The following is a 24,069-nucleotide window of genomic DNA, read 5'->3' as shown; positions in this document are numbered from 1 at the left end:
GGTGAATGATTGTACTCCCAGGTCAGCAGCAACCGTACTTCCTGCTCACAGTAGAGAGATCGAAAAAGCCAACTCCAAAAACTGCAAACCTGCATCAACCACAATTTACACAACAATATCCACTGGACAACTGTTGTCATCAACGTTGGGAAATGACAGTCTCTGCTATAGTTGCTTCTAACTCATTGCATTAAAATCATTACCTCTTTTTAAAAATCTGCAGTTTCAAAATGATGGAAATCAACATAATGATCAAACTATTTTTGCCCTTCTGGCAATTCTATGCATGAGGCAAACAACAGTAATTTCTATATGCTGTCAAACACTGAGAAGAACCAATCACTGATTCCAATTCTTCAACTATTTGAGTTGGTTATCTGGCAGATGTTATTCATTAAATGAAAAGCCTGCTCAGTTCCAGAGACACTTAATTTACAAAATCCCAATTCTAGATTTTATGCCAAAGTAATCACTAGAAATTGGCAGAATTGCGTCCATGCCATGGTTTACTGAATTGCTTTGGCAGGAGCACATTATTGTAACAAATCTAACATGACTGATAATCGCATAGTGTTATTCTATGGAGGAACCACCTGCACCGACTTCATTAGCTGGAAGTGGAAGCTTTGGGGAAGGTTACTGCATGTCAGAGCTTTGTTGTTGCTGCTTTGCATTTTGATTCAATCTTATTTGTTTCCTATTTTAAATGCCTTTGTCCCTGTGATACGTACATCACAGTGCTAACATTCAAATATTCTGTATCACACTGCTGTGCCATCATGGGGCATATTAAGTCGATATCAAGGAATGGAAAAACTTAGAACATAGCAAAGAATTAGAACATAGAACGTAAAATGGGATAGCACAGGAACAGATCCTTCAGCCCATCATGTCTATGCCAACCATGATGCCATTCTAATTGAATCCCATCTGCCCGCACATGGCCCATTTCCCTCTACTCCCTGCCAGTTCATGTGTCTGTCTAAATGCCTCTTAAACATTACTATCATATCTGCTTCTAACACCTCCCCTGATAGCATGTTCCTGGCACCCCCTACCCTCTATATAAAATACTTGCCTTGCACATCTTTTTTGAATTGTCCTTCTCTCACCTTAAATCTGTATCCCCAAATATTTGACATTCTACCCATTATAAAGACTCTGACTATTCACCCTACCCTCACCTTTCCTACTTTTGTATACTTCTACCAGATTGCCCTCAGCCTCCAATGCTCCAGTAAAAACAACCCAAGCTGGTCCAAGCTCTCCTTATAGTTAATGCAGGCAATATCCTGGTAAAGATCAACTAGCAGAAAGTGAGGACTGCTGATGCTGGAGACCAGAGTTGAAAAGTGTGGTGCTGGAAAAGCGCAGCAGGCCAGGCAGCATCCAAGGAGCAGGAGAATCGACGTTCTTCAGGAATGAGGCTGGTGTGCTAAGAAGGCTGAGATAAATGGTGTGGGGGGCTGGTGGAAAATTTGGGGGAGGGGCGCTGGGAATACGATAGGTGGAAGGGGATGAGGGTGATAGGCCAGAGAGGGGGTGGGGGCGGAGAGGTCAGGAAGATGATTGCAGGTCAAGAGGGCGGTGCTGAATCCGGGGGTTGGGACTGAGATAAGGTGGGGGGGAGGGGAAATGAAGAAGCTGGAGAAATCTACATTCATCCCGTGTGGTTGGAGGGTTCCTAGGTGGAAGGTGAGGTAAACCCAATTGCATTCTCTCCACATTCTGCCATAGGGGACTCCTGTGTTGCCTGTTTACCTGCTCCTCCATGCAGTCACCCATCTATCTGGCTGAACCTTTGGCATGACCACATCCCGGAAATTCCAGTCTCTACAACTTTCTGCCTCCTGCGTGTTCCTCAGCGAGTCCTCCTGCTGCTCCAACTGATCCATGCAGCCTGACAGGAGCTGCAGGTGGGCACCCTTCCTGCAGACAGAGTTCTCAGGGACAAATCAACTCTCCCTGACCTCCCATAGCTCACAGGAGAAACATACCACTCCACTAACTGTCATTACGCCCCCGCTCTAGTAGCCATTGGATTAAACGAAAAGGAAAGACCTTACCTTGCTGTACCTTAACACAGCTCACCCTCCTCAGTGAAACCCCATGCTCACCAAAGCTTCAAACAGCCCTCCTCTCTCTCTCTCTCTCTCTCTCGTTGATTTGAGGAGGAGGAAGGGGGAGAAACACCGCAGCAGTGTAATGTTTGGGACCTGATTTTAAACACAGCTGCCCTTTAAATATCAGTCAGTAGGGCCCACCAAGAATTGGATATGATTTGAAGCACAAGTCCATTTTTCTTTGTTAAACACCCCCAGCTATAAACCATTTCACCTGATTCATAGAATTATATAAAATTATGCTACCGAGGAGGCCATTTGTCTCAATTGCAGTATATGTTTAAAGGAAATGAAAAAGCAGGGGATGTTGTAAGCTGTGCCAAAAGGCAGGTCCAACAAGTGTGAATAGTAACCTTGGTAAACTTGATAGGTACACACAAGCTGCCTGACGTGGAGTTTTTGAAAAACTCTTGGTGCTGAAGCATGACTTTGACCTCATTGATACTCATTTAACCTCAAATCTCTCTCACAGGCTACATAAATCCCTGGCCATTGACAAGGCTTTCTGAAAAGTGTATTCGCGGTCAGATTAAGCAGCTACAGGGTGGCAGCAGATCACCGCCTTAACTCCCTCAACCACACTATTCCTCTTCAACAGGCAGGATCAATATCAGGACATAACTCTTTCAGAGAGGTTTCCTTTGCTTTTGGCTCTACCACCCATCCTTCCCACCTGGCAGCACCAATTCCATCCCAACTCCAGCTGACTGGTGACAGTCACACAGAAACAAACAACTCTCCTCATGTTTATCTCAGGGTTCAAACTGTTTAAATAAAAATAAAAGACCTGATGCTTCCATTTAATTTCCCTGCGTCACATAAAGTCACAGCTCCTGCCACGTAACTGGGGAAAGAGTTAGGAACTGGTCAAAGAGGGAGACTTGATATACTGAATCACAGGGACATGACGCTGAAAATCCACGGGATGATAATGCCAGAAAACGTGCACGCAGCTTTTCAGAATCAAAAAGTTACACAGCAGAAACCTTTATCACCAGCAAATCTCCTGAAATTGGGAAGGCTGTCAAAATCACACTCATGCCTCCAGGGATGTTCTCTCTGCCTGTATTGGAAATGAATGGATTATCAGCGCTTTCCTTTCCCATCCTCAGAAAGAAGTTTAAAATGGTTCAAGGAGCATCTTATGAAACGGTCCAGCTTTTAAGACAAAAAAAGGCTGGAAAATGAGATTAGAATCTGATTTGTGCATGATGACCTGCTCAGACACAATGAACGAAAGGGCCTTTCCACAAATGACTCTAAAATGATTTGAGCCCATCTTCAAAGACCAGACCAAGGTATTAACGTGGACCCCAAGGTTGAATCTATGCACCTTCTGCTGGGCTCATATGCCTCTTCTAACTGGGCAGATCAACCATCAAAACCCAGGAACTTTAGATGTACCAATCTTAACAGTCAGTCTTAGGAAGCTGTCAGGATGGGATGTGTGGTGTGCTGGAGGATCCATGCTGGAACCTCAATTCTTCACAATCGAGATAAATGCTTGGGGTGAAGGAACCGGAGATTTGGTAGCTAAACCTGCTGATAACACAAAGATGGATAGAAAAGGAGTTGTGAAGGGGACATGAGGAGCCTACAAAGGGATAGAAATAGGTTAAGTGATTAAGCAAATACCTGGTAAAAATAGCCATGAAGACTGAAAAAAAAGCAGCATGTTATCTGAATGGCGAGATGTTGCAGAGCTCCAAGCTGCAGAGAGATGTGGGTAGCCTCACGCATGAATCACAGGAGGTTAGTCTGCAGGGACAGCAAGGGATCAGGAAAGCTAACAGAATATTGTGTTTAATTGTGAGGGGAACTGAATGTAAGAGTTGAGAGTTTATACTTCAGTTATACAGGGCATTGGTGAGACCAAAGCCTTCCAAATGTAGGGATTCTATGATTCTATTCTATGACCATGTCTGGAGTATTTGTCACTATACTTAAGGATGGATGTTCGTGCATTGGAAGCAGTTCAGAGAAGATTTACCAGATTAATACTTACAACGAGCAGATCCCCTCAAGAGGAAAGGCTAGACTGACTAGGCCTATACCCTCTGGAGTTTAGAAGAGTCAGCAGCAACTTAATTGAAAAATAAATGATCCTGAAGGGACTTGACCAAGTGAATGATTTTTCCTTTTGTGGGAAAATCTAGAACTAGAGGTTATAGTTCAACAATAAGGGATTGGCCATTTTAGACAGAGATAAAGAAAATATTTTCTCTCAGAGGGTTGCGTCTCTTTGGAATTCTCTTCCTCAAAAGGCAGTGAATGCAGAATCTTTAAATACTTTTAAGGCACAGACAGACAGATTCTTGATTAACAATGGGCTGAAAGATTATCAGGGATATGCAGGAATGTAGAGTTGATGTTAAAATCAGAACTGCCATAATCTTATAGAACACTGGAGCAGTATTGAAGGGCTGAGTGGCCATCGTTCGTTTGTAAACTAAACTCCCTCTGACACCTTTGGCTTGCAAGAGTCAAGCAGAGGTTCCATCCCTCACCCAGCCCTGCATAATCTCTGATGTCAGTTGTCTGCCCTCTTACTGGAAAGGTTGAGGACTTTCAGCCTCTGCATTCTATCAGTCAACAATCTCCCAACTGTATCTTTTCCCTCTTGGCAGCAGACTTAGCAATACTCTATCAACTCTCACTGACAGCCTTACAGTATCTCCATAGACATCCACAGCAGTAAACATCCATTTTTTTTTTGTCTCTCTTACATATTATGCCAGCTCGAATTGTGAAGTAAAAAGTGTCTCTTTCAAAGAAGATGGGCTTTCATAATTTCGAGCTACCACAGGGTCTGTCCTGGCTTCCCAAACAACTGTCTCTCTGCCAGCGTTTTGTTTTAAAGCAGCATTACTAGAAACAGCATCAACAAAGATATCTCATCTCAAGATTTTACCGAGCCATCCAAACAAATCAAAGACCTGGAACAACTTCTTGAGCACATCCAAGATGCTTCATGTCAAAATGTGTTGAGTTTGTGATAAACACCGTTTGTCTAACATATGAAAAAGTATCCTCTGGTTCTTGTGAGGATTCAGGTAATTTTAAAATGGACATTACTTGCCTACTTTACATTTCTTTGAGCTTTTTAAAGTTTAAAGTCTAATTAATTTAATTATTAATCAGATAATCAGTCTTTTGTAATCAGCTATCAGGATAAACCTTTCAAATTTTTAAAGTGACCTATGCTACATTCCATGAAAATACATTTTACAAAAAACAGAAATACTGTGCAAGTCACAAAGATCATTTGAGCATATGCTTGAAAAAACTGCAAGAAAGCACAGACATATGGGACCAGATATCCTGAAGAGTGTTAATCTCCTCAAAATGCAGCTCTGCTCCCGCTACTTTCCTGTTCGGACTGAGCTCAGTTTCGCCTGCTGGAAATTTCAATCCCAGGTCTTCCAGAAATGTGGAGCAAAAAACCAGAGATCAAAAATATCCCTCGTAATGCAAGATAATCGGAGGAGATGCCAAATCACTGCCCCCTTAGTCAGTTGCTAGTTGTAAGATCTAAATATCCAGCAGCACAGCCAAACACTTTGACAGTTCCTGTGAAAAGGTAGCTATGTGAAATAAGTCTGGAGTTAGGGTGATAGTTGGTTTAAGAGTTATGGTGCCTGGTGGGTAGCGTGCCAGATAGGTAGGGTGCCAGGTAAGTGACCAAGTGCTTAGGGTAAGTCATGGGGCAGATGTTGGAGAAATGGTGATGGTTTTGGGTCTCTGGGCTTTCAGTCTGCTAGGGGAATAGTGTGTGTGTGTGTTATGTTGAGTTTACTGTGTCTGGTCAGAAGATGTAACAGCGATCAGGGTGTGCATTTGTATGGTGGGGGCTGGGGGTGGGGCTGGCTAGTGGGTTGAAGGATCAGCTAGACAGTTATCCAGGAGTTAGAGTAGACTTTAAATTGTCTAAACTTTCCTGGGTATCTTTGGGCTAAAATGAAGTGAATCCACCTGAATTATTTGCCTTTTATGGATTCTTTTGGAGGGTTCCAGAAACAGGGGGTCATTGCCCATCAGAATCTTCCATTTCTCAAGCAATTCTCACCGAGTGCACTGCACCTGTGATTCCACAATGTGCATCTCCACTCTGTGCTCTAATGATCTCCTGGTCATTGGACTATCTGGACCATGGTTTAGTTTCCTGGTAATCTGAAAAATGTTGTTGTAATATTAAGAAAGCCTCAGCATAAGAGAGCTGGTGGAATGGCCAGTTTTGTGGCTGTAAGTAGTTCAAGCAAAAGCTTCGATGGATGGATAGGATTAAGAAGCTTATAGTTACTTGTGCATTAAACTTGGGTCCAAAATTTCACCCTATCTTTTAAGCCATGCTGTTTCTTTAAGTCTAGATCATAGAAGAATAATAGAATCCCTACAGCATGGCAGCAGCCCATTCAGCCCATCAAGTTGACACCAACCCTCTGAAGGGCATCTCAACCAGACCCATTTCTCTACCCTAACCCTGTAACCCTGCATTTCCCATGGCTAATTCACCCAGCCTGCACATCCCTAGACACTACGGGCAATTTAACATGGCCAATCCACCTAACCTGCACATCTTTGGACTGTGGGAGGAAACTGGAACACCCAGAGAAAACCCATGCAGCCACAGGGGAAATGTGCAATCTCTACACAGACAGTCACCCAAGTGTGGAATCAAATGTGGGTCCCCAGTGATGTGAGGCAGCTGTGCTAACCACTGAACCACTGGCTTTCCTTGTGTCTCTCTGGGGACAAACTCAAAAGGGAGCTCTAGGTCCCTATATCTATCAAAGGGACATTTTGGTTAATGATTCAATTAAAGCTCAGCTACCATGTCTGTGAGCTGCAGTTTCTACATTAGCAAAACTGGCAGGAGCTCCCACTGTCCACCCACTCTAACATTGGGAATGGCATCAGAGATTATGCTATTTCCATGGAATGTCAAATTTTCCAAGAGAGTAACGATTGGGAAAACTTTGGTGAGAATGAAAGCCTCATACTCCTGATTGCCAAGTAGAGTCATAGAGATGTACAGCACCGAAACAGACTCTTCCGTTCAACTTGTCCATGCCGACTAGATATCCCAACCCAATCTAGTCCCACCTGCCAGCACCTGGCCCATATCCCTCCAAACCCTTCCTATTCATCTACCCATCCAAATGCCTTTTAAATATTGCAATTGCACCAGCCTCCACCACTTCCTCTGGCAGCTCATTCCATACACGTACCACCCTCTGCGTGAAAAAGTTGCCCCTTAGGTCTCTTTTATATCTTTCCCCTCTCACCCAAACGTCTAGTTCTGGACTCCCCCACCATGGGAAAAAAGACCATGTTTGTTTACCTTATCCATGCCCCTCATGATTTAATAAACTTCTATAAGGTCACCATTCAGCCTCTTGACGCTCCAGTAGTTCATTCTAGTGGTGGAAAATCCTGAGCTTTGCACGATTCCCCATAACTCATGTAATTGGACAACACAAGCAGAAAGAACAGCCACTAATGAAATAATTTCAGAATGGGCACGTCATATTCTTGAAATGACGATGCTAAGGGGTAAACAGTGTGCATCGAAATTTGTTTTGAAGCTTCATGTTAACAGTAAACACTGCCCAGTGGATCTTGGTGACAGCCCGTAGCAGTCATTGAAGGATTAAACAGCTGACTGTAACATTTGATAGTGTTGAAATAAAGCCAGTGATAGCCAATAGGAAACTGTGGTATTTCAAATCATCCACGCAAATATGAAACCCTTGCAGAGTTCAGCCATATGTCAAGCTCTCATGCATTCAGTTCCAATGTACTTGAAAAATGAGACTGTCAATTTTAGCCTGGAATTGCACACGCAGCCTGTGTGACCTCACCAGTACTGAAAGGGATCCTTCATCGTACAGAGGTCCAATCACTTCCCTATTGAGACTTGTGTGAGCTTGAGTGTGCACAGGAGGCTCAGATGTACAACAAAGTGTAGAAGGGATTCTCTTATCCGTCTTCATACTTAACGACCATTCCCTCTGAAAAACAGGTGGAGAGGATGGGACTGCTTCCACCATCTGTTTGTACAGACAGTGACATCTGGCAACACATTCACATACATGCAATGCCCAAAATGTATTCAAGACAGAACCGCACATGATTTTGAATTTAGAGATGAATCTGTGTGTTTCTTGAGTTTTTTTTATTTTAACTGATTTCAGTATGTTTATTGGGACAATATATGAGAAGGTAAGATTGCTGACTGCCACACTGAACTCCCCCCAGCTGGTGATGATGAAGTTCTTTTGTTGTAACTTTGCAGAGACAAACAAAATGGGTGAAACCTGAATGTTCTGTTTAAACAGCAGAATGAATTCTAGGTGGGGGACTCAAACACCTGAATAACAGGCCTTCTGGTTAGACTTGCCAAACTCTATCTCCTCTGGGATTACTGAATAATTAGGACTGGCAGTGAAATGATGATTCGGAATCATCACAACGGAATGTACAGGATTTAAAGGGCCACTGGTAATCTTCACAGCTGATGCATTGTGATTCGCACTGTGGTGACTTGGAGAAGCCCCTTCTGACAAAACTGAAAGGGGGGAGGTCTGTGGTGATGTTGTGATATAGTTCACTCAGGGCATTTGAGTTGCTGAGGCAATGTGCACTTTTTTGTTTAAACATGCACATTATAGTCTAGAGCTATGAACATTCTTTTGAATCATGTGTCTGACCAGAAATCTCTCCAGCTCCTACCATCTGCCATTGACAGTCTTTGCAGATTGACACTCAGCCTGTTTGGTCATATTAGGAATACAGGTTGTTCTGCTATAATGCATGTTTTGTTAATGCAAATTCACTACAACACAATTGACCAATTGGGGACATGGTTTCTAAAGCATGAATTTTTAAAGCATTTACTGTTGTAATGTGATTCTGACCCCATTAGTTTAAATGGTGCTACTATCACACAATTTTCTTATAACATGGGCTTGCACGAGAATAGAACTACTGTGTTATAGTAGAACCGACTGTACACTTTCCTAGATACTTAAGTCCTTAATTGGATACTTCTGGCTTAGAGACAGAGAAACTGACTACTGCAACACAAGATCTCCCGGGCAAGATCTGTAGCCACTTCATGTTGTCTTCAGATGGTGGCAGTTTCTCATCCTAACCCTTGATGTCCTTGGGCTGAAAGTTTAAGTGGTTTACGGATTTTGACACAGTGGCACTGGAAGAAAAGTAATGTGTGTACGGTCGAGGAGGATTCGTAAGTTGGAGAAAACATGGAGACGATGGTCTTCCCCTATACAGACTGTCCTTCTCCTTCTAGTTACAGCTTGCTGCAGAATATTCACTCATCATAACGATCATTTCACCTTGCCTTGAAAACAAGTTAAGTTAAAATTTGATGTCTATAATGTCACAGTAAAACATGATGCCAGAAGTTTTTTGATATCACCAACTAAATACATGGATTTGTTTTCAAATTTTGATAAAGATAGTTTTGTGAAAGAAACACCAACATTTTTGTTTTGTAAAAAATGTGGCATAGTCTCTACATTCTTCTGTAATACATTGAATGTAATGACATTGAATCGGTTAATAAATCTGGATTTTTAAAAAAATGTCTAGTCTTGGGAATGCTGCCATGCTTTGGCATCTTCACGGGAAAGAAAATGTACCATTCTTACCTGGTCTGGCTTGTATGTGAGGAGAGAGTGAGGACTGCAGATACTGGAGATCAGAGTCGAAGAGTGTGGTGCTGGAAAAACACAGCCGGTCAGGCAGCATCCGAGGAGCCGGAGAATTGACATTTTGGGCATAAGCCCTTCATCATTCCTGCTGCAGTGCTTATGCCTGAAAAGTCGATTCACCTTCCTCTCAGATTCTGCCTGACCTGCTGTGCTTTTTCAGCACCACACTCTTTGATTTGGCTTATATGTCTCGCCAGGCCTACAACTCTCTGAAATGGCTGAGTAAGCCACTCAGTTCAAGGGGTAGGCATCACATACTGGCCCAGTGATGGCCACATCCCATGATGATTTTTTTTAAAAAGCCAGTGTTACACTGGCACAGCATACACTGTTAAATAGCATTTAGCTGCCCTCCTCTCAAACAAGAACAGCTCTCGATTACTTTCTAATGAAGCTGGAAACCCATTGAATTCCAGTCACATTTAGTGGTGTAGAATAACAACATTGCTATTGACTTCACCAGCATGATAACATTCACTGAATTGGCTGTGGTGCCTGGACATCTATTACCAGCAGGGGGAGCTCTTAGCATCCTAAGTGGATTGTAAGGTGCTCACACATCACTGCCATTTACATTATACTGCAGTAATGTGGTGTAATGCACTAACAGTAAGGTACGGTTTCATAATTAATGACACTGGATAAATTTTGATAAAAGCTAGTTATACGGCGTAAACCCAGCAGACTTATGAGTGACTTTTAATTTCAATACGGTTGGCTTCCTCCCTTGGTTTTGAGCATCTGTTTTCAGATTAACTGTGCTTCTGACAATCCTCCTGGGAATATTTTACACAATTTTCCTGCCGTCGTTATCTTCTGAACCAACTTTCTCATTTCCCCAAGACTGGAGTCAAGGCCTCAGCACTTGTTGCAGCAAAGCATGAATCCAACAAGAAAGATCCACTAACATTTGCTGCTGATCAACTGCCCATGCTTATGGGAGCATCCCTGCATTGCCCCAAACAGCAAAATAACATGAACCACATGAGTAAAATAAAATCGCTGCTCTGCTATGTGTGTCCTTTGCATGTGCAACCAACTTATAAAACACCTTGCACTAAGTACACAAATCTGTGATACTAAGTACTCTAATGCGTATGCCAATGGGACAGCGACAACTACAGTACTGGATTAGTGGTGCTGGAAGAGCACAGCAGTTCAGGCAGCATCCAAGGAGCTTCGAAATCGACGTTTACAGTACTGACTGCTTTTCTTTGCTAACTCCCTCAGTTCCCACTATCACCCAGTTCTTGGACATACCCTATGCTGGGCTCTATGTTTTGCAGGCTTATCACATCATTCATCAAATCTGAAATTCTGTCCTGTTACAGTGTAAACAAGTTTGACCTAGTAAAGGACACTGACATTCTATCCCTGATTAGCAAGCAGGCATTAGATAACCAAGCAAGTAGCAAGCTGCTGCATGTCCTCTGGAAAACTTGTTTTCAACTGTAATCAGGAAAGAATATTATCTATGCAGTATCAGTGATTTTGTGAAATAGCTTGCATTATTTTTAAAGCTGGTAGGTAGTACTGCTGGAGCTGCTGCAGATTCTGTTTTGATGCAATAGGGCGATTGCATATACATCTAAACCAGTAATTTGGAATTAATAGGCAGGCCAAACTTGCTCAGTTATTAGCACTCATCCTACAGAATTCAGAAGGTTCTGGATTCCAGAAGATCATCAACTATCATTTCCACCATTTCCAGCAAGATGCCATCACCAGACACATCACTCCCCTCCCTCATCTGCCTTCCGCAGGGACCCGTTCCTCTGGGACACCCCGGTCCACTCTTCCTTCACTCCTAACACCTCCCACCCCAACAACACCTTCCCCTGTGACCTCCGAAGGTGTAACACCTGCCCATTTACCTCCTCAGTATCCAAACACACCTTCCAGGTGAAGCAGCACTTTACCTGCACTTCACACAGTCGAGTCTACTGCATTCACTGCTCACAATGCGATCTCCTCTACACGGGGGAAATGAAGCGTGGACTGGGTGATCGCTTCACAGAACATCTACGTTCTGCCCACAAAAAAGACCCTGAACTTCCAGTTGCCTGCCACCACCCTGTTTGCTGGCCAACAGCTCTCTCTCAGGCTTGCTGCAGTGCTCCAGTGAAGCTCAGCACAAGCTGGAAGAACAACATGTCATTTTCCACTTGGGAACCCTGCAGCCCCCTGGACTCAAATCAAGTTCACTAACTTTAGGGCTCTCCCATGTCCTAGCCTCCAACCCCACACACCAGGTCCTGTTAACACGTAATCTGCTATTACATATGACCTATTGTTAGCCACTAACAGTCTCCAATAAGAGCTATTCACCCTCCCAGCGGGATTGTTATTCACTCCCGTCCAACTGTTCTTCCCTCTCTTTGGGTTTTATCATTTATATCTCACCCCCTTCCCCCAGTGGTATATTTTGTATATAAACCGACATTTTCCGAGCTGTCATTAGTTCTGGGGATGGTGTGCTGGACCCGAAACATTAACTCGGGTTTTTCTTCACAGATGCTGCCAGACCTGCTGAGCTTTTCCAGCAACCTCTGTTTTTGTTTCTGGGTTCCAGATGTAGTATGGAATTCAGCATGCAAATGTAGACTGAAAGTCGTTGCTATAGTGAGGAATGCTGAATTGGTGGAGGTTGCGTCTTTCAGCGGGAACTTTAAACCGAAACCCCAGCTGCCTATTCCGGGTGTCACTAGTCACAGGAACACGGTAAGTGGATCAGGCCACTTAGCCCTTAAACCTCCAAGGCATTTTTCTCCCTGCATTTCCCCCAACATTCTTTTTCAGGCAGAAGCAAACAGATTATTCCCTCCTTCCAGTTTCTACTTCCAGGACTTTGCGGTCTAAAAATTGGCTGCAGATATGTTTGCTTAATTGCCTTGAAACTAGTTATTTGGATCTAAAGAGCTGAGGATGTAATTATAGAATGCTGCCAACTCTGAAGGAGACTCTGCAGTCCGTATCAGCTCGCTCTCAGCATGTCCCACTCCCGGGATTTGTTTTTACTGCCCTGTAAGTCTTTTCCATTTGGATAATTGTCCTATTCCTATTTGAAAGCCAGGATTGACTCTGCCTCTCAGGTAGTGCATTCCAGATCCCAACCACGGTTCAGTTCAATGTTTTCTCCATGCCACCTTTGGTTTGTTTGTCATTCACCTGAAATTGCTGTTCTCCAGGACATGACCCTTCCACCCATGAAAAGATTCCCTCTATTTTCTTGTCCAGATCCCAAATTCACCAAAATCAAAATTTCCTCTTCAAAGGAGAAACACTCTCATTTCTCCCATCTGTCCACATTAATGAAGTTCTCCATTTCTGAAACCTTTTTCACAAATCTCATCAGCACACCCTTCTCTAAGCTTTCAAATCCCTCCAAAAGGAACATTCTCATAATTGGGCACAAACAGTATTCCAGTTGAAACCAATTCCAGTATTTTATAACGGTTCACCACAATTTCCTTGTTTTCGGATTCCATTTCTCTGCTTATTACGATTGGACGAGTCAGAGCTAATGTGATGATTGGACAAGTCAGAGCCCAGAATGAAACCTTTATGTTGCTTGTTTTATTTTAGATTAGATTAGATTACTTAGATTACTTAGAGTGTGGAAACAGGCCCTTCGGCCCAACAAGTCCACACTGTCCTGCCGAAGCGCAACCCACCCATTCCCCTACATCTACCCCTTACCTAACACTACGGGCAATTTAGCATGGCCAATTCACCTGACCTGCACATCTTTGGACTGTGGGAGGAAACCGGAGCACCCGGAGGAAACCCACGCAGACACGGGGAGAATGTGCAAACTCCACACAGTCAGTCGCCTGAGGCGGGAATTGAACCCGGGTCTCTGGTGCTGTGAGGCAGCAGTGCTAACCACAGTGCCACCGTGCCGCCCTAATTGGTCATCACTGAAGCATAAGCACAGAAGGCTGAAGGTCCAACTTTAGACAGGCAGGAGGCTGGGAGAACACAGCAAGCCAGGCAGCAGCAGGAGATGGAAATGGTGTATCTCTTCTTTAGGTCCCACTGGGTAATTCCCCCATTGCTGGAACCTTCCAGAAGTATCTAGTTAAATTAGAGTTCAGATGGTTTCCTTGCAGTTACATAAACAGTCACCAAGGAAACATTAGATACTGATCTAATCCTGAGCAGCTATCGGACTAACCACCATATGTCATACACTCCACTCTACACCTCCCTTAGATACTTAACACCCTGGGATCCTGATCTAACTTCACACCCTACCCCCACCCCAGGACTCAATAACACTCCCCTACATCTCGGACCTAACATGTCCCTTTCACTCCTGCAGCTGATACACCCACTCTGTCTCTCTGGGACCCGAAATCCCCTTTCCCCAATGTTGGAGTCAGCTCCTCTCCTCCAGCAACCCCTGCAGCACCTGTAAAATCTCACTAGCAATTTTACACACCATCATTGGACCGGAACCCTGTTCCCATGACACTGGACCGGAAGCTCCTTCCCTTGCCCAGAGACCTGAAGCCCCTTCACCTGCTGCTTGGCCTGACCTCTGTCACTGCAGGCACCAACCCCCCCCCCCTCCCCTTTCCCCACTCTGGAATCAGACTCCCAAATGGACCAGATACTTCCTGCCTACCCTGACCTACTGGGAGCACTCCATCACCTATCTAGCACCCTTGCCAACATGTCCTGTCACCTTATCCTGACCTACACTGCACCTTACCTGCCTGGCACCCTATCCTCATACTTAACCTATGTACTTACTGTTCCATGGGAGCTGTCCCATTGGCTGCCTGTGATGTTGGACCTTTAACTCACAGGAGAGAACAACTCAATGCTGTGAGAAGGCAGTGTGGTTTGCATTCTGCATGACAAGGGCCCTGTCCGTCAGAGTGTAAGTACGGCTCCACATTTCTGAAGGAACCCTCAATGGAATTGCCGGTCAGAAATTAGATGCATTAGTGGTTGTCTTCCAAAACACTACAGCTTCTGTAGCAGTTTGTACAAATTGAGTATAACTCCACTATTTAAAAACAAAGGATGGAGAGAACGAGCAAAGATTTGCAGGCCAATTAGTCCAAGTTCAACTGGAGGGGATAGTGCTAGCGTCCATTATGAAAGATAATATTCCATATAGTTCATAATGGGTGAATGCACTTGGAAGATCCAGGGGCAGCATGGGGCTGAGGTGTGCACATAGTTTGACTTGGGAGCATGAGGCATCATGGAGTGTGGGTGAAAGGGCAGTGACACAGCAGTGTGTAATAGGGGTGAGAGAGGGAGCGTGAGGACTAGACAGCTTTATATTCCTCATCATAACTGGTACAGAGTCCACACAGAGACAGGCCTTTTAGACACTGCATCAGCATTCCATGGCCAGCCTGCAATACCTCCCCAGCCCATCCCCTTCCAAGGTGGGCAAGCCAAGCCACAAAATGACCCTATTTCAGCATCCACACCAACATCAGTGATTCTGAAGCTTGTAATTTTAAATAAACCTGTTGGACTCCAAGCTGGTGTCATGTGACTTCTGACCAAATGTCGCTGACCTAGCAATCCAAAAGACAAATGCTTTGGGGACATGCAGCTAACCAAGTTTAAAATCAATTAATAAACCTGCAATATAAAGCTAATCTCAGATGGTGACCATGACAACCTTTATTGGCTTGTTATAAAAACCTCATGCCCATTAGGGAACAAAATCCACCATCCTTAGAGAGTTTATCCTACATGTGATACTAGAGCCCACAGGAATATGGCTGACTCTTAACTGCATAACTGCTCTCTGAAGTTAAGCAACTCAATTCAATTCAGTGAAAATTAAAAAAGGACAACAAATCCTGGTATTGTCAAAAACACTCACATCCCTTCAAAAGTAGAAAGCAAAACAAAATCCACTGTTTCCTCATGGAAACAAATCAAATTTTGTCAAACGTTATTTGTTTTTTTAATAAGTCCTCCAAATCCTTTAATTCATCCAAGTTTGGCCAAGCAACTGTTAATTTTGGACTAAATAATCCCCTCCGAAAACACTCCCTCCCCTGCAATCTTTTCTGTGCAAGGGCATAAAATTTGCAATTCTCCAGTCCTCTGGCATCATCCTTATATCTCAGGTGCTACATCACTGTAAATCCTTTCTTTGTTTTGTGATTCAGTCAGATAGAACGAGACAAAACTCTAGAATTGTTCTCTTGACAATAAGTTGAAGCCAGCTAATAGCCATGCAGAGTTCTGAAAGTAACTAACCACATTTTCTGGTAACTGAGAAGAAATCCATTCATTTGATCAGAAATCAGGAGATCTTGCATTGAAAGGATGGACAGTATCATTCCAAAAGGAATCCTTCATTTCATGTGAGACTGTAACATCAAATGTCTGTGTATTTGTAGTCCTGGTGACAAAAATGTTTTTCTTCTGCAGTATGATTGTTGATGATGAGCATAAGTTCACTATACATTAATGTATAAGAACTAAGCTACATTTTTGCCAGTGCTATTTGCTTTAATGGCATGGAAATAGCTGTGAATTTAATGGATTCAGGACAGTTCATATCAAACTGAACATCTAAATATGGCTAATGTTCTAATCCTTACTGTGCAGTTGCGTGTAAATGTACTGCAATCCCAGCAAATTTGTGGCTTAAAAGTACACATAGAAAGACTGATAACAATGCCAAAAACCAACCACTGTTATTTCTGCAATGATTTCACATCCGCAGACAATATCATTGCTTTGTTTTTCTCAAAATAACCAAGCAGCTGAAACAAGTCAGTCATTCTAATGACAAACTAAACGCACAATCCTGGACAAAACTCTCCTCAGCTCTTCAAAATTAAAACAATTGCTTTGTAGCACAAGTCATTTTTTAGACAAATGTTATTTTTAATTTAGTGTCCACTTTTTTTTTAGTAACTTTCTACACTTTGAGACATGGAGGCTGTGTTTAGATCTTCACCACAACTTAGTCTGCTGGATAATCAGAATATGGGATACCTCTCCCAATTCTTCCCTCCTTCGCACTAGCACTGAAATTCTTACATTGTTCAACAATGCGATAAACAGAACATCTTTTTACACTGATGGCAGCATCCTGTTAGTGGACACATGTGTAGCCATTGCATGGTAGCAGCTTGAAATAGCTTCCTTGACCTCGCATTCAAATTTTGTTTATGTACAACTGAACAACCTCGCCTTTGAATATCAGTGCCAATGTAATGCCAAGTATGTAGGCCATACATTCTAGTGATTAGCTGACTGAATTAAAGGGCACATTCATTCACTTGTTGATAATAGGCAGTCCTCATCAACCGTGTGCTTGTCAGACCCAAAACAATGGTCTCCTGTTCGATGTGATTACTCAATTGGGCAGAACCTGCCAAACAATCCCAAATGTACGAACAGCGACATTAGCAAACATTGTTAGATCATCAGCTGAGCTCGTAATGTGGCTCATTTAAGATTGTTAGACGCAACTTACGTTCAGGTGCAGGAGCTTGTTCTCTACATACCAAGATGGAGGTTCTGGATTAGTGGTGCTGGAAGAGCACAGCAGTTCAGGCAGCTTCCAAGGAGCTTCGAAATCGACGTTTCGGGCAAAAGCCCTTCATCAGGAATAAAGGCAGTGTGCCTGAAGCGTGGAGAGATAAGCTAGAGGAGGGTGGGGGTGGGGAGAAAGTAGCATGGAGTACAATAGGTGAGTGGGGGAGGAGATGAAGGTGATAGGTCAGGGAGGAGAGGGTGGAGTGGATAGCTGGAAAAGGAGATAGGCAGGTAGGACAAGTCCGGACAAGTCATGGGGACAGTGCTGAGCTGGAAGTTTGGAACTAGGGTGAGGTGGGGGGGGAAGGGGAAATGAGGAAACTGTTGAAGTCCACATTGATGCCCTGGGGTTGAAGTGTTCCGAGGCGGAAGATGAGGTGTTCTTCCTCCAGGCGTCTGGTGGTGAGGGAGCTGCGGTGAAGGAGGCCCAGGACCTCCATGTCCTCGGCAGAGTGGGAGGGGGAGTTGAAATGTTGGGCCATGGGGCGGTGTGGTTGATTGGTGCGGGTGTCCCGGAGATGTTCCCTAAAGTGCTCTGCTGGGAGGCGCCCAGTCTCCCCAATGTAGAGGAGACTGCATCGGGAGCAACGGATACAAGAAAAGATATTAGTGGATGTGCAAGTAAAACTTTAATGGATGTGGAAGGCTCCTTTAGGGCCTTGGATAGAGGTGAGGGAGGAGGTGTGGGCGCAGGTTTTACAGTTCCTGCGGTGGCAGGGGAAAATGCCAGGATGGGAGGGTGGGTTGTAGGGGGGCGTGGACCTGGCCAGGTAGTCACGGAGGGAACGATCTTTGCGGACGGCGGAAAGGGGTGGGCTGGGAAATATATCCCTGGTGGTGGGGTCTGTTTGGAGGTGGCGGAAATGTCGGCGGATGATTTGGTTTATGCGAAGGTTGGTAGGGTGGAAGGTGAGCATCAGGGGCGTTCTGTCCTTGTTACGGTTGGAGGGGTGGGGTCTGAGGGCGGAGGTGCGGGATGTAGACAAGATGCGTTGGAGGGCATCTTTAACCATGTGGGAAGGGAAATTGCGGTCTCTAAAGAAGGAGGCCATCTGGTGTGTTCTGTGGTGGAACTGGTCCTCCTGGGAGCAGATTTGGCGGAGGTGGAGGAATTGGGAATACGGGATGGCATTTTTGCAAGAGGTAGGGTGGGAAGAGGTGTAATCCAGGTAGCTGTGGGAGTCGGTGGGTTTGTAAAAAATGTCAGTGTCAAGTCGGTCGTCATTAATGGAGATGGAGAGGTCCAGGAAGGGGAGGGAGGTGTCAGAGATGGTCCAGGTAAATTTAAGTTCAGGGTGGAATGTGTTGGTGAATGGACAGGAGAAAATTGTGCTCTAACAGCTGCTTCTTTTGAGGTTTTTTTTTTAGTGTTGAAGCAGGTTTCCTAGAGTTCTTGGAGCAGTTATTACTGTTTTATAAGCTGTTGCGTTGTCTTGGAACTTTGCAAACAAAATAAAGATGCCCAGGCCTTGTGCCTGAGCAACTCAAGCCAAGACCATTGTTTTGAGTCTGACAAGCACACACTTGATGAGAACTGTCTATTATCAACAAGTGAATCAACGTGCCCTTTAATTCAATCAGCTAATCACTAGAATGTATGGAACATGAAGGGGTTTTCAATGGCAGCCAAGTAAAGTCAACTTATCACCAACAAGCACCCTTTTTCTCCTAGAATTATAAAATGCTGCGGCTGTATTAAGTTTGGAATTCTTGCATTTATACTGATAACTGCCAGGTGAGAAGCTTTGTCGATATCTCTTTTTCTAAAACCAAGAAGTCAGAATCTCACAAGGATATGGTTCTCGTATCAGAGGATGGTGGTAATTAGCACATTTATGGAACTGTAAAGGATGCTGGTGTGTTACTGTTGGTAGGATGGGCGGTAGCTTGAACAAACCAACTCCTTCGCCCATAAAAGGAGTTGGTAATTATATTCTGTACATGATTTTCCAGAAAAAAAAAAGTTCGTTCACTGTGGCAATCCTTTCACGAATCAAAATTGGGTGAAAATTTGAATTTTCGTACTAAAAGCAATTTGGCAATATCCCTGCATGGATAGGACAACAAAAACAGCAAGGACATTTCATCACTTAGTGCTAAAGGAGAAAAGAGCCTGCAGGGTTAATAACTGCAAATGTTAATTAAATCCTTCTGCAGTGATTAGATGTTCTACCGCAACTGAGCTCATAAGTAAATTCATATATTTTAACAATTAAGTATGGCATGTGATTGACTACTTTAAAATTGATGTTGCTGTAGACTTATTGCATCTGGTGGAGCTATGGAAAAACACAGGATCATAAGACTTACAGCAGCATATGGCCCTCACAAGATGAATTGACATGATATATTAATACTTGTTAATTGCAAAATCAGTGTTGAACTCACCAAAAGCAGTTCCTGATAACCAGTTTACAATCTAATAAATCTTGCTGATTGTCAGCCTGACAACTGGGTTGGCTGAAGATGGTGTTTTGGGAGGATGAAGAACTGATGCTTTCAGGTGCAACTGGATAAATTCAACTTGCTAAACAAAAGCTACTGATTTCCCAGATTCTTGAGGGCAGTATTCTCCTGTGCATCAATTCTTCTGAATTTATAGAATCCCTGCAGTGTAGAAACAGGCCATTTGGCCCAAGACATCCATACTGACCTTCTAAAGAGTATCTCACCCAGACCCATTCCCCTACCTTATCACTCTCCATTTCCCCTAACTAATGCACCTACCTACACATCCCTGAACATTATGGGTAATTTAACACGACCAATTCACTTAACCTACACATCTTTGAACTGTGGGAGGAAACCGGAGCACCTGGAGGAAACCCACGCAGACACGGGGAGAATGTGCAAACTCCACACAGACAGTCGCCCGAGGCTGGAATCAAATCCAGTTCTCTGGTGCTGTGAGGCAGCAGTGCTAACCACTGAGTCATCATGCCACCCATCAAGACAACTGAATACCTACACATTGTTCAGTGGTCAGATGAAAATTACATGACATGACATACATTGAACTAATTTTCATCAAGAGATTTGGCAAAGTGCTTTATGTTAACATTCAAATCAGCAGAGGTAGAAACAGAGGTAGAAACACTAAAGTTTGCAATCACCTGATATGTGAGGTATTGAAAGTGCCTTGACATCTTTTCAGATATCTGAATGGAGCACTTAGGAGGCATACTTACTCAATTAATAAAAATTGTCCTCCAAACAAGCTACATCAGGAGGCACCAATTCTGGGATATGACCACAATCCAAGATAATCCTGCTGGTGAACATTAGTGAGTACATACACTGCTTTGTTTCACTCAGGCAATGGAACACTGGGATAAATGCTTAATAATAATCATGTAACCTATCCCAGAGCTACTTTCGCCTTTAACTGGAGGAATCAATTATAAACCAGTTAATTAAGCAGATAGAATGTTTGGATTTGGATCATAGTATAACTATCATTGAATTAGTACTTGTCACTGTGTATTGATACATTAATGTCAATGCGTTTATTGGGTTACTATTTAGCGGATAAAAGTTCTCCATGCTATTTCTGAAAAAAGATGAACATTCACATCAAATTCCTGTTTCAATAATGTTATTTACTTTTTTTTCAAAATTAAATATAAATTTGTGAGTTTAACAACTATTAAGTGTACATTAAACTTTGACACAAATGGGTTAAGCAATGGAAAAACTTCTCCAGAAAACATGAAGCATCAGTATCATTGTATATTATCACAACCAATGTGTCTTACTGTCTGACAGCATTTCAATAATTTTGTTAGTTCTGTTTGAACTGCAGTGGGCCACGTGATCTACAATATTTCAGGGAAAATCAGAGTTGAGGAGAATGTGAAGGTATTTTCTCTCCGGAATGTTGCCTAGTTTCCCTCATCTGCCTTGGGGGAAACTCCCCTGATGGTGGGATCTTTACTCTGGTCCTCGGTATGGAATGTGGTTGATGTGTCCCACTGCATTAGACATGGGGGGCTAATGAGTGCCAGTGTGGACTGTTTATAGGGTCACTACAGTTCAGAGACTTCCATTTTGTTAAATATGGCTCTTTAGTCCTCACATCCTGTTGTCTTCCCACCTAGTCTCCAAATCATTTTCACACTCCCATGCCAATTTAATGCCAACCCATGCCCCACACATCCCCATGGCCCTTACTTTCTCCGTGTCAACTCAGTCAATATCCACTACAAGCAGACATCTGGAGCCATGTTAAGATGTAATATGTTGTTATCTGTGGATGAGTGACCTGCTACCAAATCAGAAAGGCTTAGGCCTGTCAACAACAATATGATTGGCTCCCAGGTCATTGACAAATCAAGTCAGGGGAGGGGGAGTGATGAGTGAGCTGGGGAGAAACCATCCAACCTCTGGAGTTGTTGGTGTTTTCGCTCTGCAGTAATAACCATCAAAAGCCTGAAGAGAGCCAGTTTATTAACCCTTTCTGGTTGTTATAAGCAGTAATTTTTAATTGATTAGCCAAAGATCTTGTGAACCAGTCAACTTGTGCCTTCTGCAAACAAGTGAAAATATCTGCATCATCTCAGCAAACCCTATAGACAGGGACTACTGAATTGACTTCCAGTCTTTTCCTCCAACCATAAACACCCATTTTATTTTTCTATCTATCTATGTGTGTCACTCTGTCTATACGTGCACACAGAGGGAGAGTTTATTGGGGGGGGGGGGGGGGTTAGAGGTTTTACTGGTATGGTTACATTTTGATGGTATATAATCGTTTATCCATAGTTAGAATCTATTTATCATCAATAGTCATCTTTGTTAAGTACAGAAACCTGGTCCATGCGTTTGGTCAGTCTGGGTCAGAAAGACAGGTAAATGGAAGAATTCCGCGTGCAACTTAAGATCAGTTATGATAACTCTGGAACTACTGATGTTTGATTTCCAGCACACATCTCCAGTGAGGCATAACTAAAATGAAACATACTTGGTCAGCACTTTATGACGACACAGGGCTCTCACTATCATTTGACTGAACTTGAGAGAAACCATTACAATGGAGGTCAGAAAAAAGTTTTGCAAATGTCACAATTATGTTTCCTGTCTATCAGCTAGCAGTAAATACAGAACCGTGCTAAACAAAAGGACTCTTTCAGCTGGGAGGAGAGTCTGATTGATTCAGGATAAAATGTGATGGTGCCTGTAAATGTTTGGCCCTGTCTCCATGCTTCCTCACAGTCTTCATTATCATGCAGACATTACCCTGTTATTTTCTAACATTTGCACATAAGCACCATTCACCTGGCATCTCTTGGGTTGGGAATGTCTTGTTCTTGTATTACTATTGCAATCTGAAAACATTAGGCCTACTAAAACAGGGACAGCTGCTCTCCCGTCACTCATTCAGGTAGAAGAAGCTTTAAAGCTTTTACAAGTCTCTAATCTTTGCTTACGAACTTCTGCATTCAAAGATATATTCACCTCGAACAGCTAAAGATAAACAGGGGTAATGTTTCTCCATTGGATGGCATAAAACTCGGGATACAGACAAGGTTTGGCCATAGGAAGAACCTGATCAGTTTTCAGCAAAGCAGCAGGTACTGTGTCCAGAAAATGGATTGCTTTGCCCGGTGAGAGTATCACATAGATGCTCAATTTGCTTCATTGCTTTGCTATCCACAGTTCACCCAAAGGAAACTTTACCCCCTTGTGAAGGATAAAGTTGGACAATGTCATTAATGGAAGGCCCTCCTTTTTTGACACCATCACCAAGTTGTTCTAAGTTGCTGCGACCAGGGTTGTGATGGAGCAGACCAAAAGAGATAGGAACAGAAGTAGGCCATTTGGCCCCTTTGAGCCAGCTTTTCCATTCAATAGGACAAGGCTGACCTGACACTTCTTACCCTTTCCCCGTAATCCTTGCTTCCTTCAAGCCCTTGCTGATCTCAGCCTCTGCTGGACCCGTGCTATGCTTTGCACATTTGAAGCAATAAGGCAACTAAACTCCGATGCTGAGGAGCTGAGGGAGTGGGGGCAGTCTTCTGGAAGACGGGGATGAAGACACTGGGGAGAACAAAGTTCACCTTGTCTGTGAAGACTACTCAGCTACATCGAGCACTACAAGCCAGCCAGGACCTGATTGATTCAGTGTTCTAGTAGATGAGAGCTGGGAGCAACCAACCATCATGGAATGTTAAATATTCATTCATCACCAGGCCAGCATTGAGCTTGCATTGTTGGGGGAGCTGCAGCCTCGATGTGCTTTGTTTCTGGTTGATTGTGCTAGCTGTAAGTAAATGTACTGGCTGTTTGGAATTGTGCAATCAATTTTCTGCGTGTCATGATCCCCCAACTGGACAATACCAAACTGCAGGTCTCCTATGGGCACTAGGGACAGAATGGCAGCTATAGCGAGGAACATGTAAAAGGTGTGGCCTGTTGGTTAAACAGCAAACTAGAGTGAAAGAATGGGCTTGCATCTGTAAGGAAGTGTCAGCCAAGTGAGCAGTATGGTTTTGTGCGGTGAGCAGTATGGCTTTGATTCTGCTGTGCCATTACGTTCTGGGTGAGAGGCAATGCTGGATTGCCAACATTTGTCCGGGCACACAGTGGCCCTTTTAAAAGATGGTGCAGGCACTAGGGACACCAGTCTTTTGACAATTTCTGGTGTATAATGAATCATTCTGGGAATAGCGGGGCTGGAA

General features: G+C 43.5%; 1 protein-coding gene across 5 annotated transcripts in view; it reads right to left on the bottom strand.

Moving 5' to 3' along the window:
- arhgap24 (Rho GTPase activating protein 24) overlaps window positions 1-24,069 on the bottom strand; it is a 453,346-nt gene that overhangs the window by 121,153 nt on the left and 308,124 nt on the right. The window contains exon 1 of one of the 5 annotated variants that reach the window (XM_087985838.1): window positions 7,465-7,503. The exons of the other annotated variants lie outside the window; for them this stretch is intronic. The gene's annotated coding sequence lies outside the window, so the exon portion shown is untranslated. Of the gene's footprint in view, window positions 1-7,464; window positions 7,504-24,069 lie in introns of those variants that run through there. 5 annotated transcript variants of the gene reach the window in all.

Source organism: Chiloscyllium plagiosum, unplaced genomic scaffold, assembly GCF_037043375.1.
Source record: "Chiloscyllium plagiosum isolate Xiang-an unplaced genomic scaffold, Cpla_swu_hap1 HiC_scaffold_1, whole genome shotgun sequence".
Classification (NCBI taxonomy): domain Eukaryota; kingdom Metazoa; phylum Chordata; class Chondrichthyes; order Orectolobiformes; family Hemiscylliidae; genus Chiloscyllium; species Chiloscyllium plagiosum.
The sequence above is the reverse complement of the archived record's forward strand: the minus strand, read 5'-3'. Positions and strand labels throughout refer to the sequence as shown.